Source organism: Myotis brandtii, unplaced genomic scaffold, assembly GCF_000412655.1.
Source record: "Myotis brandtii unplaced genomic scaffold, ASM41265v1 scaffold96, whole genome shotgun sequence".
Taxonomy (NCBI): Eukaryota; Metazoa; Chordata; class Mammalia; order Chiroptera; family Vespertilionidae; genus Myotis; species Myotis brandtii.
Genome location: NW_005371972.1, coordinates 1,277,552 through 1,283,250, shown reverse-complemented (window position 1 = coordinate 1,283,250; position 5,699 = coordinate 1,277,552).

The window sequence follows — 5,699 nt, the reverse complement described above, 5'->3', positions numbered from 1 at the left end:
CCGCGAGGTGGCGGCGGCCGGGCAGCTCACTTTCGCTGGCTGGGGCAGAGGCACAGGCCTGCCCGGGGGCTGGAGGTGCTGGCCGAGTGGGAGGCGAGACTGTCCCTGGATCCAGTTATTTCATTCATTCATTCATTCATTCATTCCGCGGACGGTGGTTCATCACCTGATGGGTTCTGACATTAGAGCAAGTGACCCAAGACTGGCCTCGTGGTTAAAAGTGAATCGTGGAGCCAGGCAGCTTGGCTTCCGTCTCTTAAGCAAGTTAGGTTCTTCCTCTCAGAGATGAGAGTTAAGATGAGTTAAGAGTAAGGAAGCCGACAGGCCTCGTGACTCAGTGGTTGAGCCTTGACCTATGAACCAGGAGGTCACGGGTTGGATTCAGGTCAGGGCACATGCCTGGGTTGCGGGCGCATTCCCCAGGGCGCATTCCCCATAGCCTATCTATGATTCTCTTTCATCATTGATGTTTCTATCTATCTCTCCCTCTCTGAAACCAATAAAAATATATTTTAAAAAATAAGACATTAAGGGTGCATGCTATGGCCCACCCTCCGGGGAGCCTTTTAAATCTAGTTATGGAGTTTACATTTTACCTTGACGGGAAGTCATTTAAGAATCAGATTTGTGGCCGGACTGGCGTTGCTCAGTGGTTGAGTGTGGACCTATGAGCCAGGAGGTCACAGTTAGATTCCCGGTCAGGGCACATGCCCAGGTTGCGGGCTCAATCCCCAGTGTGGGGCATGCAGGAGGCAGCTGATCAATGATTCTCTCTCTCATTGATGTTTCTATCTCTCTTTCCCTCTATCTTTCTATCTGAAATCAATAAAAAAGTATTAAAATAAAAGAATCAGCTTTGTGGCTATGTGAAAAATGTATTAAAGGGAGTGACCCTGCCCTGGCTGGTTTGGCTCACTGGATAGAGCATCGGGCTGGAGACTGAAGGGTCCCAGGTTCAATTCCGGTCAAGGGCATGTACCTTGGTTGCAGGCACATCCCCAGTAGGGGGTGTGCAGGAGGCAGCTGATCGATACTTCTCTCTCATCAATGTTTCTAACTCTCTATCCCTCTCCCTTCCTCTCTGTGAAAAATCAATAAAATATATTTAAAGAAAAAAAGGGAGTGACCCTGGAGGTCAATTAAGAGTGTGCTAGAATATTTCAGGTGAGGAGTGACAGAGGCCACAGCAGACCAAAATGACCCAAGTTAACATTTATTGAGCACTTACTTTGTGCCAGGCTCTGTGTCCAGGGCTCTGCGTTTGCCTGTTTGATGGATGAATGAAAGGGCAGCTCTTAAGGAAGCAGGTACCCTTTGGGTTCTCATCACATTTTGGGTGTCTTTGATTCAGGTAATGAGTGGGAGGAGGAGAGTCAAGCTGGAGTTCACCCAGACAAACTCAGAAAAGAGTAGCCTGGGCCACTTGGAAATCTGAGGTGTGTCTGAAATACTCAAGGATGAAACAAAACCAGCAGGTCAGTTTGTTTGTCCTTCTCAAGGCTCATGGTGATTCAGGTCACCCTTTCAAGATAGCCTATTTTTTAAAAAAATACATCATTTTTATTGATTTCAGAGAGGAAGGGAGAGGGAGAGATAGAAACATCAATGATGAGAGAGAATCACTGATTGGTTGCCTCCTGCACCCTCCCTACTGGGGATCGAGCCCGCAACCCGGGCATGTGCCCTTGACTGGAATCAAACCTGGGACCCTTCAGTCCGCAGGCCAACGGTCTATCCACTGAGCCAAACCAGCTAGGGCAAGATAGCCTTTTCTTTAAAATTATACAAATGACAAAATCCTAGTTTAGGGGAAATTATTGATTTTATTGTTGTTTTACCAACAAAGACCAGCCTCAGTTAATCACTGGGTAATGATCACATCTTATTATTATTTTTTTAAAATATATTTTATTGATTTTTTACAGAGAGGACGGGAGAGAGATAGAGAGCTAGAAACATCGATGAGAGAGAAACATCGATCAGCTGCCTCCTGCACATCTCCCACTGGGGATGTGCCCGCAACCCAGGTACATGCCCTTGACCGGAATCGAACCTGGGACCTTTCAGTCCGCAGGCCGACGCTCTATCCACTGAGCCAAACCGGTTTCGGCACATCTTATTTTAATTAAGTACAATCTTAAAATGCTCCAGCATAGCAATCCCAAAATACAGTGGCTGAAACAAAGGGGAGTTTATTCCTTGCCCCTTATTAGTCTGGAAGTAGGGAGTCCAGAGCTGGTGGGGCAGCTCACTCTGCTTTGTGACGTCACCCAGGAGCAGGGTTCCACTGATCATGTGGCTCTCCTTCCTCAAACCGGAGCTCCCATCTCATGGTCTAAGCTGGCTGCTTCAGCTCCTGTTTCATGCATGCACTCCATTTGGCAGAAAGGACAAGACAGAGTGGGGAGCACACGCTCATTCCTTTTATGGTTCTGACGTTTAAAGATACATATTTTGTGAACAACATGTCCCCAAACATAAGCATCTTGTGTACAAAGAATGACTCATGGCTGTTCCAGGACTGGAGGGAAAGCTGGCCGAGAACCTGCTTGGTCCCCTGTGTGACTAGATTGCTGACTGCGGGTCTTGGGCCCAGCCTGCGGGGAAGTGCATTGTGTTGGTGAAAGCGGGCTGGGCATGCTTCCCAGGCCTCCATCTCTCCCAGGCAGGCTGATCTGGCTTGGGGAGGTTTATGTTGCTTGTGCCCAGGGAGTCCAGGCTTGGTTTTGCATTTAGCATTTTCTGTGCCCAGCGTGTCAGAGACTGTGCTAGGCGCTAGGGGTGTGGGCCTGAGGAAGACTGGAACTCTTAGCTGTATGGACAGTCACAGTAACGTAAGAAGCACCATATTCCGAAGTGTGTGGTGCACAGGGTGACTGTTGGAATGCTCTACTGCGGTCGTGAAGATGTAGTGAACAGCCTGTCTTGGATTGATAGCTGTAAAAGTCCCCTCAGAGAGGCAGCGACGACTCAGGTATTGGTGTGAGTCCCTGCTTCCCTGGTTAGTGGCTCTGTGTCCTAAGGTCCAATTCCTTCATCCCTGCACCTCAGTTTCTTCATCTGTACAATAGGGGTAACAGTCTCCACCTCAGAATCGTTTTGAGAATGATGTGAAGTCAGGCATGTCATTCACAAGGTCTGATGGGCAAATGTTAGTTGCCTCCTGCTGCAAGGTGCGATGGTTCGAAGCCAGAGGGGGCAGTTAGGTGTGCAATCGAAGAAGGCCTAAGCCTGGGGGGAAGCCAGGTTGCTGACTCCCTCGGGCAGGCATTATCCCGGTTGTACAAAGACTGCCCTCCGTTTCCTCAGGAGTTCCACCGAGCTTCCTAATTAAGTTGTCAATCCGGCCCTGGCTGGTGTGGCTCCGTTGGTGGGAGTGTCATCCACAGCAAAAGGTGGCGGGGTCAGTTCCCAGTCAGGGCACATGTCCAGGTTGTGGGTTCGATCCCTGATCGGGGTATGCGCATGAGGTAACCGATTGATGTTTCTCTCTCACATTGATGTTTCTCTCCCTCTCTCCCTTCCTCTCCCTAAAATCAATTTATTCTCTTTTTTATGTCTTTGGTTCTATTTTATTCATCAGTTTATTTTGTTCATTAGATTCCACATTTGAGTGAGATCATGTGATACTTACCTTTCTCTGACTGGCCTATTTCACTTAACATAATACTCTCCAAATGGTAAGAGTTCTTTCTTTTTTACAGCTGCATAGTATTCCATTGGAAAAAAAATCTCTAAAATCAATTTAAGCCCTAGCTGGTTTTGCTCAGTGGTTAGAGCCTTGGCCTGTGGATTGAAGGGTCCCAAGTTCGATTCCAGTCAAGGGCAAGAGTTCCTTCCAAATTCAAAGGCTTCCAGGAAGCCTTCCCTACCCAGCCCCCACCACAGCTGTTTGGAGCCCCTCCTCTGTGATTTCTTCACACCCTCACATCATCATAATCATAGGTTTCCTGTCTGTCTCCCTGCGAGACCCTACCCGGCATCTTGCATGCAGGGACAGGGTCTGGTTTCTCCTGTATTCCCACTGTGTCGCTCATTTCCTGGCACATAGCTAGTGCTCAGTAAACGCTGTTGGACGGATGGATGTTGGCTTTGATTGGCTGAAGAGGAACTGGCAGTTGAGGGTGGAGAGTACCTCAGTGTGGTGTGGGGTTGGCATTCAGTTGATTGAAGAGAGGGGCGGGCCTGGTGGTGTATTTGGTATCTGGCTGTAATATGGGAAGTAAACGTGGAGAACTGTGAGAGTTTAGATAGTTTCTCTGTTTGTCTTTTCCCAGTAGAACAGGGTTTCTTAACATTGACATTATTGACATTTGGGCTGGCTAAGTTTGTGGGGGCTTCCTGTGCACTTGCGGATGTTAAGCAGCATTGCTGCCCTCTGCACGTAGATGCCAGGAGTACCTGCCGAACCCCAGCTGTGGCTACCGAAAGGGCCTGCAGGCGAGAAGGTCTGCAGGCGTGGCCAAACATCTCCTGGGGCAAAATGGCCCCCACCCACGAACTGCCCTGTAGGGCTAGGGGTAGAGGCAAGAACTAAGTTAGACACACCTGGGCTTATCCTCCTCCTCTGGCTTACCAGATGTATGCCTTTGGGCAAAGTACTCCACCTCTTTTTATTTTATTTTTTTAATATATTTTATTGATTTTTTACAGAGAGGAAGGGAAAGAGATAGAGAGTTAGAAACATCGATCAGCTGCCTCCTACACACCCCCTACTGGGGATGTGCCCGAAACCAAGGTACATGCCCTTGACTGGAATCGAACCTGAGACCCTTCAGTCCTCAGGCCAACGCTCTATCCACTGAGCCAAACCAGTTAGGGCAGTACTCCACCTCTTTAAGCCGCAGTTTCCTCAGTTGTAAAATGGGGATATTGCTGACCTCGCACATAACTTTAATGGGTGGGATGATTGATGAGGTCATCCACTTCTTTTACTGGGCACAATTTTATTATTTTTTTGTATGAGAAAGTTTACTTAGAAAGTTACAGAGGCACAAGAAGGGGCCCTTGGAGCTTAGGAGAGAGAAAGGTAAAGGTAACTCGCCTGTGGGGAGGAAGAGGGGGAAGGGAAAGGCATGGGCGTGCTAGGGGGGTGGGAAGGGCGCTGTTGGCTACAATTTTATAATAATTGAAACAATAGAGGTCAAAGAGTAAGCATTTCTGCACAGTGATTTCAGCCTTTGCTACAGGTGTGTGTGTGTGCGCGTGCGCGCGTTGAGTGTCTGCATAGGCTCCTGGCACTCTCTAAGGTCCACCTGGGTATTAATAGCTAGTTAAGGTCGATCTTAATAATGTAATAACCACCAACATGCACAGAAAACCAGGGCTTGGGCTCTTGAATTCAAACCTGCTTGTTAGGAAATTGAGCTTCAAAGGAAGGAAGCAGAGGGCATGGGTGGAATTGAGGGTTGTGCGCACACACACGTCTAAACAGCAGAGGCTCAGAGGTGGCATTTGCAGCACAGTGGGGACCAGGCCAGAGAGCAGGCTTGATGGGTTCACTGTAACGTCAAAAACATTCCACTTCTGGTCTTTCAGACCTTCGAAGGGTCTGGTAGCAGAGCCTGTCCTCCCCACCCCGCCCTCAGCACTTCCTATACTGGAACTGTTCATCTAAGCCAGTGGTTCTCAACCTTGTCTGCACATTAGAATCCCCTGGGAATCTTTTTAAAATCCTGATTTCTGGGACTCATCCTCCG